The 9,659-nt window shown below is 55.6% G+C and overlaps 1 long non-coding RNA gene across 1 annotated transcript; it reads right to left on the bottom strand.

Annotated features, from left to right (window-relative positions):
- Window positions 1–4,485: 4,485 nt before the first annotated feature.
- Window positions 4,486–7,710, bottom strand: LOC132017540 (uncharacterized). The gene is made up of 3 exons (XR_009404322.1): window positions 7,447–7,710; window positions 6,479–6,627; window positions 4,486–4,702 (listed from the first exon to the last, which is right to left on the bottom strand). It is a non-coding gene; the product is annotated as an uncharacterized LOC132017540 (long non-coding RNA).
- Window positions 7,711–9,659: the final 1,949 nt, after the last annotated feature.

Genomic DNA, 9,659 nt, shown 5'->3' with positions numbered 1-9,659 from the left:
GCTGGGTTCAGAAGGAGCGACCGTCACCGGTCCCCTCTGCTGCATGTTCTTCCACCCGAGCGAACCCACTCGTGGCTGCGGCCGTGCGCTGTGGGCTCGCGGGAGGGCGTGGAGGCCACGTCGTGACTGAACTAGAACGTCTGCCGCTCCAGGCGGCCACTGTCATTAGAAAGAGCCCCTGGGGGGACTCCCAGGGGCCGCCCCAGCCCCCTGCAGCCCACCTCCCGCAGACTGGGGTGTGCGGGGGCCTCGGCGGCTGCCGTCTGCGGGCCATCCTGCCCCTCCCCCACGCGGGGTCCCTGCAGGGGTGGGCCGTGAGGGGGGCATGGGGGCGAGGGTGCGCAATGCCCGGAGACCTCTCCAGGCCCTGGGCCAGGCCAAGCGTTGCGTTAGCACCCTGGGTCGCCGCAGCATCCCCGTGGGCCGGACACTTCTAACGCCCGCCTCCCGGCGGGGGGAGCAGGAAACTGGAGGCGTCGAACTCAGGGGTCCGGAGCCGGAGGGGATGTTCTCGATGGGCCAGAGCTTGAGTCCGGGCTCTGGGTGCCAACTACGGGGGGAGGGGGGCTGGAGGCAAAGACAGGGAAGAGAGGCCGGGGCCGGCCAGGGCAGCGGGAGAGGGCGGCGGGCAGGGGCGGCGGGCAGGGGCGGCGGGAGAGGGCGGCGGGCAGGGGCGGCGGGAGAGGGCGGCGGGCAGGGGCGGTGGGCAGGGGCCTCCTCCAGAGGAGCGGTCAGGAGCCCGCGGGACGGACAGCACCTGACGGCACCAGGACGTGGGCTTCTGGACTCCCCATCCCCCTCCCCGCGGTCGCCCGCCCGCAGCCTCCCGCGTGCCCACCAGGGGGCGCCCGGCCCGCGCGGAGCCGAGGCCAACCCCGAGGGGGTTACCGCGACCACGTGGGTTCCAGAGCGAGCCCATCCGCAGGCCTTGCCCCGGGTCTGAGATCAGAGCGGCCGCCGCAGGACCCCGGCGTGAGCTCCCCGGGGAGCAGCCGGAGGCCGTTCCAGAGAAGAGAGGGCCCCGGGCTCAGGGGGCACAGCCCCTAGGGTCACCCTTGTGTGACCTTCCTGGTCAGTCCTTCGCTCTGACTCGGGCCTTTTACTTAAGCCCAACATTGTAAATCAAGCAAAACAGACAGTTTACCTCCAGAACGTCTCAGTCTTGCATTAGGAAAATGCTGGAAAAAAGCACAGAAAGCCCTCTGGGACGGGCGGCCAGCTGCTGTTCTGGGCCCCAACGGGACGGGCGGCCAGCTGCTGTTCTGGGCCCCAACGGTCCTGAGGTCAGAGTCTCTCAGCTGGTTTGGAAAGCTGCCTGGCCGGGGCTGCCTGCCCAGCCCCTCGGAGGACCCCAGCCCAGGGGAGTCCCGACCGGAGTGAGCACGACACGGAAACCATTCGCCAATGCCTTTGCGCTGGTTTCTGCTCCGTAAAGTGAGGACGAGGCCCCCAGGCTTTGCAGGGCTCTGGGAAGCTTCGAATGACACAATCATTAAAACCAGAGACTGTCACAGGTAATGGACGTGAAAACACTGTGCCCTCCGGTGACAAGGACAGACTCCTACGTTCACCAAGCGTTTCTTCGTTGCCGGAAGCACGTGGGCCCAGCGCGGGGGACGAAGCCGGATCAAACACCATTTCTCCCCCCAGAGCTCTTCACAGTCCAGAGGACTGCCCCATTTTGATTCAGTGCTATTAGTGTTTTTTACGACAGTTTGCAACCCAGAAAAAAAAGTGATTTGCTTATAAAGATGATTTATTTACAGACAAGGAGTACGGAAGGCCGTGCTGGACCGTGGGCAGCCACTGGCTGAGCGCGCCACCGAGCTCCGCGTGGAAGTCCGCGGCAGCCTGCAGGGGCCCGAAGCCCCCAGCCCCATGCACGCTCGCCCTGCACACACTCCCCTGCACCTGCCTATCCGGCCACGGCCAGCAGACCGTGGCCCGTGGGCCCCCGTAGCTTACCAGCTGCTCTGCAGGCCTCTGAGCTCTGAACGGCTTCTAGCCTCGTAGAGACGATGAGGAACAACCCAAGAAAAACGCTGTTTTGTGACATGTGACCACGGTAGGAACTTCCGGCAGCCACGCCCAGGTGGAAACGTGCTGTCGCTCTAGTCGTCGGAAGACCTACGGGAGACCCTCAACTTCGACCTTTGTCGTCCGCCCAGAGGACAGCATGTGCACCGAGACTCGTCCTCAGGGGGTTTGCCCCCATGGCCCCACACGCCCCACCCCCCCCACACACACCCCCGGGGCTGCTGCCCTCCCACAGGAGGAGTCTGCCCGAGCAAAACTGGGCAGGAACACGGCCTCTCGGGGCGCAGGAGCCAGTGCCCCATGCGGACCCCTGAGCCCGCAGCCCGGCCCATGCTGCACGGTGTGAGGCAGCCGCTCCCTCGCCCCCTCGTGGGCCGGGCTGCGCTCAAGGAGCCCCGTGGCAGGGACACGGGCGGGCCGGGCGTGGGGGAGGGCCACGGAAGCAGGAGTCAGGAGGACACGGAGTCAGCTGCCGTCCCGTCCGGCAGACGCCCCCCCACACTAGGCAGAAGCCCAGGAAGCCCAGGCGCCCCTCCGGGTCACGCTCTCTCACACGGAATGAGATTGTGATGAAATCTGATGACGCGGTTGGTTTCCTGCTGCTGCTTCCCGGTGTCAGGAAGGAAGAATCGTCCCGACTTGAGTTGTTTCTTCCAGCGCTTCTTCCATCGGTCGTGGGCACGCGCTGTCAGCGCCCTTCGGGGCCGTCCTTCTAAAGGGGGACCCCAGCAGGGGCCCATCCTCACGGGGGACCCCGAGGACAGCCGCAGCGCCACCGGAGAAGGCCGGCACGGAGCTGGCCCCGAGGGCGGGCGGGCCTCTGTCTGCCCCGGGCTCCCTGTGAGCCGGACGGGACGTGCCCTGCGCTCCTTCTCTGCGGGCCTGGCCGGAGGGCCACCGGCGCCGTGGTGACGCCCCAGTGGGGCCTCATCTCCTTGGTCACTCCCGTCCTCTCTTCGGCGGTGCTCACCGTGCCACTGACTAACAACGCAGGAGAGAGGGTGCGCCCCACCCTTGACTCCACGCCTGGGAGATGTCGCTCAACACGGGCCGAAACGGACTCCACACCCGGCTCCCTCCTCTCTCCGACTGAGCCGCCTCCCGCTGTCCTGCGGACACTTGCCGGCAGGTCCTCCTTCCAACCGGAACGCGCCTGCCGGGGACAGTCCGGACCACCTCCTCCTCTCTGTGCTCCCGCGTGCTGCGTGGAGACCCCGTGGCTGGGTGTTCGCTCCCCGGTCCCGCTGAAAGTGCGGCCGCTGACCGGGCAGAGTGAACGCTCAGCCCACATCTCTCAACGCCTAGATTCGAAGCCTCGCACAGACAAGCCGGCTGAACAGCGGCTAATGCCTGCAGGTGCTGCTGACCCACGATGCCTCTTCTCAGGACGCCCCGGGTTTTCAGTCACTTCCTCTCTACCCCGCACTCCCGGACGGGGGCTCCTTTGCAGCACCGAGGGCCTCACTTCCCCAGCTCGAACGTAAGCTGAGGCCGTAACCCAATAATGCTGTGGCTGGTTCATGACGAAGACGGCGGACTCGGTCCCTTGTCGATTTAAAACAATCTTTTCATATTCTTGGAGAAGAAGGAAGCAGATGATCGTCATTTACAACAACCCTAAGAAACCTGAGGACTTCTAAGCCCCTGGTGCCACTTTATATGGTGGCCCGGGCATGCACATTGTCCCATAAGTGGCACGTCGGCTGCCCAGGGGCAGGGCCAAGAACGCAGAAGGCTTGTGTGCTGCCTCTGCTCTGCGCAGGGCGGTCGGACATTCAGCGAACAAGTCCACAGCGAGGCTGCGCCCTAAGCCGGGCTTGCGGGGACCCCTGGGTCCGAGTCTGTTATTTGACGTATAAGACAACTCCCGCTTTGCTGGAAAGCCTCTGGGCTCGCACACAGTTTTAGGCCAAAATGAAGAAGCAGCTGGTGGTTTCACGAGCCCCTCGGTACCCCCACTGAAGGAGCTCAACACGTCTCCGAGCTCAGGTCCTCGGCACCTGTCAAGGACACGCAGTCACCGTGAGCAAAGGTCACGAGGTCACCCTCATGTGCAAACCCAGACCCCGGCCCATGCCCGGAGTCCGTGGCACTTGCCAAGCAGGAGCCAGCCCACAGGTCTGGGGCACGGGACACCGAGGGCCTCCGTTTGCTGGGCTCCACTCTCCAGGCACCTTGGTGGCTTGGCCGCGGCTCCACCACGGCTCCACCTGTGGCTGGACCCCCCACCTGTGCGGGCGACAAAGAACAGCTCCCTCAGAAGGTGCCCCCGCACACCTGCCGCTCCCTGGTGCACTTTCCCCCGCCCCCTCCACCCACACGACTATCTTGGTGGAGCAGGATTCCATGAGGCGTTGGCCCCCTGAGAGACTTGGGACCCCCAGCGTCCCCACAAGAAGCCACCAGCCGGAGAACCAAGCCCAGGGCTCCGTCAGAAATCACCTGCATTTCCCCGACTCTGCACAAAACGAGCCAGTGAGAACAGCTCCCAGAGAAACAGGACGAGCCTCGGGGCGCCGCTGTGACCCTGGGAAGGGCTTGGACCACAACCTGGACACGCACTCCGCTGCTCTCGGGTGTGCAGGGGTGCGGGCAGCTGGCTTGAGCAGCTTCGGTGCAGGGAATCGTGGTGGCCCAGGGGACCCAGGGCTCCACAGATGTTCCCCTAAAACAGAAGATTAGCAGGAGTTAGCCAGTAACTTCGGGTGTAACTTCGGGTCACCTCCCACGACCTCCTGCCCTCCGCCAGTGCACGGGGCTTCCTGCGGGCCGGACGCAGAGGCCGGCTCGACCTCGGGACGGCCCCTCAGGGTCAGCAAGGGCCGCGTGGACCAGCCGCTCACGGACTGTGGCTGGAAGCACCTGGGAACGGGCCCTTCTGTCCCAAAGCGTGGTGACTCGAAGCCAAACATCCCCCCCTTCATCTGCGGCTTCGCAGGACGGCTCCACCCACTTGCTGCCACCGCAGGACCGGAGGTGCAGGAGACTCACCAGCAAACCACGCGTCTGCCAACAAGTCAACCATGGTTTCCTTTAATCCGGTGCAAAACTGTCCCACAAACTTGTCTGATACAGAAACATCCCCCAAAGTTTCCTCTTTCTCAAAGATTCAAGTGTGTCCTTGCCTTTAAGTGTTTGCAAATAACGTAGTAGTTTCTAGAAAGTAGAAACTGTGGACACGTGGGCGATACTTTTTGGGACTCCCACGTGGTGGGTGTGTGTCCAGGAAGGAAGGACAGATTCAAACACAGCGGCAGGACGGCAGGGGCCAGCAGCCATCATCCTGGCCAGAGCACTGATGCCCCACGCAATTTTCAACAATTTCAACAAGCTTCCTTCTTCCGTGTGTGATTCCTACTTAGAAAATGGAGCTACTGCAATTAATTGCGTCTCCATCAGTTCGGGTCCCGTGCGGAACAGTGTTTTACTGCTTTTATTGTGTCCCCGACAGCTCCGCACATGACTGACCTGTGGTCTCGTTAAATGGTCCCAGATTTTTCCTGTTTTACTCTATTTTTGACAGTATCTCCTCTCATCTCTAATAGAGAACTCTTACACGCCCATACTAAATATCCCAGTTCAATTTTTGGCAAAAGATTCGAACCAAGAAGATGTACAAATATTTTATAACATCAAAAAAAGATGTTCAAGGGGTGATTTGGTGGCTCCGTCGGTGAAGCCTCTGCCTTCGGCTCAGGTCATGATCTCAGGGTCCTGGGATCGAGTCCCGCATCCGGCTCTCCGTTCAGCGGGGAGCCTGCTTCTATCTCTCTCTTTACCCCTCTCCCAACCTGCACTCATGCTCTCTCTCTCTCTCTCTCTCTCTCACTCGAATAAAATATATTTTTTTTTAAATGACCATGCATTACTCATCGCCTACGAACACAGGGTGTCCTTTCGGTTTTTAGCAGGGGACACACACACACACACACAAATAAATTTTACTTTGCTGCCCAGGTCTACATTACCATGTGCCAATGTAAGGACAGACACAGACACATGGAGCCTTTACCCCAGATTATCTGCCATCTCAAAATCCTGGGCAGTAAAACTAACCCCCCCAAGGAGGGTATCAGAATAGGAATTCAGGAAAAAGTAGGATTGGAATAATACTACAGTAATAATGAAATTATAATGTATGATACTATAAATTCCTGAGCACAAGACAGAAAACAATGAAAAATAAAAGGAATTAAGATATGGCTTCATTTTCAAGAACTAGGAACTCTACTGGCCGTCTGTCAACCCATTCACTTGGCTACCTGGTACCTGCTTTCCGTGTTGTTGAAATTCACTGTGACTTTGCAAATCAAGCCCAGTCAAGTCAAAACGCCAGAGCCTGAAAGGCTGCTACCATTTTAGGAGGTTTGTAGTGGCTTTAGGCAAAACACAACAGGGAAGTTTCAGTTCTGACGGCTCTTCCGCACCTAGTCCGACTTACCCAACACACACAGCAGTTCCTTCCCTGTGGTTTGTGCTCTGGGAGCACTTTCTTGGGGAAAAGCTTCTCCGGGGCCCTGTGGAGCTTCCTGCCTTTGTGAGGCCAGTCAAGACACAAGGACGGAAGGTACTGCTTCCAAACAGCCCATGCTTTACGTGGAAAAGTCAAAATAGAGAGATTCTTAAGGCACCTCATGAACATCGAGAACATTGAAAACTTATACGAATGTGAATTCAGACTTAGTAAAACATCCTTCTAGTTTTTTGAAACCAACGGAAGCATCGTCGAGTAACAAACTCTATCACCACGACCACCGTCGCCAGTGGCACAACTTTGTTAACGGGTCATTCCCTTCAGTAAAAATAAATAAGCTGTTACAGCCTTCTCGGAGGACTGGGTGAGGAACACCTACGCCGGTCCTTACTTTAAATATCCTGCTTCCAGGCCATACAAATGTGGTCCTATCACAGCCCCAGAGACCTGAAGGCAGAACTTAGCTGGCGGCTTTTATTTCATAAGGCAAGGGGAGTCACTAATTTGTTAACTTTTTTATTTAGTCACTTGGGTAATGCTTTTAGGAAAAGCAAAAACTGTTGGTGTCTTACTCTTGATTTCAGCTCAGGTCATGATCTCAGGGTTGTGAGATGGAGCCTTGAGGCAGGCTCTGTGCTGGGCATGGAGCCCGCTTGAGAGCCCCCCTCCCCTTCTGCCCCTCCCCCCCCAATAAAAGATATATATTAAATAAAATTAAAAATCAATACATAAATACAGGAAGTAAGGAGATCGGGTCACCTACAATCCCTTTACCCAGATGGAACCTTTAACATTCCCAGTGCACAGGCCCTCACACTCCCTTGTGTGTGAAACACACGCACGCACACTTTCCTGATGGAACCACAGAGTTTATAACCTGCAGTTTGCCTCAGTGACGCATCAGGAGCATTCTACCGCGTCAACCACTTACTCACATGGACTGCAGTGGACGTCGCCCTCAGATTCGATAGAAAGTGATGAGCCTCAGGACAGACGAACAGGTCAGAAGAAGGATGAGCTCTGGCTGTGGGTGTTATAACAGAGGCAGCATGTCCATTCAGTGCAAAGGTGATGTGAGGGGCGCCTGGGGGGGCTCAGTTGGCTGAGCATCTGACTCTTGGTTCCAGCTCAGGTCATGGTCTAAGGGTCGTGAGATCAAGCCCTACGTCAGGCTCTGCACTCAGCGTGGAATCTGCCTAAATTTCTCTAGCCCTCTCCCTCAGTCCCTCCCCCTTCTCTTTCTCTACAATAAATAAATAAATCTTTTTTAAAAAAGAATATAGTTTGCCAAAATACTGATTTCATGTTGAAATAAGGAAGAATTTTTAAGTAAGACAGTCATCATAAAAGATATCAGAAAAAGAGAAAAAGAAGAACGTGTTAAGCACTGATATGTCGAGAACACCACGAAGCTGGAGGAAAACCACAGACTGGGCAGGGAAGAACACAGGCAACACACACCAAACACCAGCCAGAACCAGCAAGATGAAGACAACAGGTGAAGACTGAGCAGGAAGGCCCAGGGGTAGGAAGTAAAAGCTCTTAACAGACCCACGCAGAGACGTTCGTACTCAGTGGAGTCACAGCGTCGTTCACCAGACGGACACTGAGATACTCTATCTTCACCCCTCGAAAGTAGTTTTCAGAAGGAAGACATTCAGTATCAGCAATGATGTGGGTTTGGAGTTTGCACTAACACGTACTGGTTACTGCTATGATCTTTCTGAGAGAAAATCTTGGCATGTTAAGATAAAAACACAGATGCTCTCAGACGTGAGAAATTCCAGTCCTGAGAACACAGCCTACAGAAATCAAAGCAACAATAGCAAGGCCACATGTATGGGAATGCTTTCTGCATTACCGCTGCAGTAGGAAGACATGAAGCAACCAAGTGTCCGTCAACAAAGTGTGATTAACTGTGTCCGCAGAGTGAAACAGGGTGTGTCTGTTTAGAGTTGGATGTAGCAGCTGTAGAGTAATGCATTTGGCGTAAGAGCTGAAGGGGGGAGGCAGCTGATGGGTGGAGAGAGGGAGGGAGAGGCAGACGGAGCGCAGAGAGATCACTGAGGATAAGTGATATGTAGATGGACAGAAAGACAGACACATGACAGATAATAGAAAGAAATGATGGGTGGCTGGATGGGACAAGCGGATGGACAGATAGACGGTGGATGGATAGATGGACAAGTGGATGGCTGGATGGCTGGCTGGATGGTGGATGGGCGGGGGTGTGTGGGTAGCTGGATGGATGGACAGACTGGCACACAGGTGACAGACAGAGATGAAGTTATCAAGGTGGTAAGTGTCAACAGTGTTGAAAGTGTGCATCCCTCCGTCGGATGCGTGACAAGAGCACAGCCTCTCTTCTGTGATATTCCCCCCTTGGGTACATAACGGGAACCAGGAGGAACCCTTAACAAAATGAAACCAAGGAGCATCCTACAAAATAACGGGTCCAGAATCTTCAAGTACAGTCATAATTCAAGAAGAGTTTGAGCCACTGCTCCAGCTTGACAGAGACCAGCAGGATGGGACAGGTAAATGCATTAGTCTGGACAGGGTTGTTCTGACCTGAAGGACGCTGATGAGATAACTGGGGAGATCTGAGTTGAATATTAGATGGTAATTATGAATCACCATCAATGTTTTGATTTTAATTACTAAAATTAATGACTAATGATTAATTAGTTACTTTAATTGATTTTTTAAATTATCCCTTACTTAGGATAATGCCTTTGTGTGTAAAAAACACACATTAAAATATTAAGGTATTAATAGTGATGGGCATTCTCAATGGTTCTGGGAAAACAGGAGAACGTTTTTCATACTGTACATATAACTTTTTCACAAGCTTGAGACTTGCAAAAACTTTGTCTGAAGGCAAAAACTTCTAGTGGATTCTCATATAAAGTAGTGTATAGAGCACATGTCCTCCTACCGAAACCAGATGAACATGATAGTAAAGAAATGAACAAACAAACAAAAAAAACAAAGTATGATCTATACCCACAACTGATGTAAATGATTAAAATATCTAGGGAGGCATGGCGCTGGTGTCACAAATACTGCCCTTCGCATCTGACCCTGGGCGACACACAGCACTCCAGCCAGCTCTGCATCCTCTCTCTCTACCATGAAACCAAACTCA

This window comes from Mustela nigripes, chromosome 5 (assembly GCF_022355385.1).
Source record: "Mustela nigripes isolate SB6536 chromosome 5, MUSNIG.SB6536, whole genome shotgun sequence".
Classification (NCBI taxonomy): domain Eukaryota; kingdom Metazoa; phylum Chordata; class Mammalia; order Carnivora; family Mustelidae; genus Mustela; species Mustela nigripes.
The sequence above is the reverse complement of the archived record's forward strand: the minus strand, read 5'-3'. Positions and strand labels throughout refer to the sequence as shown.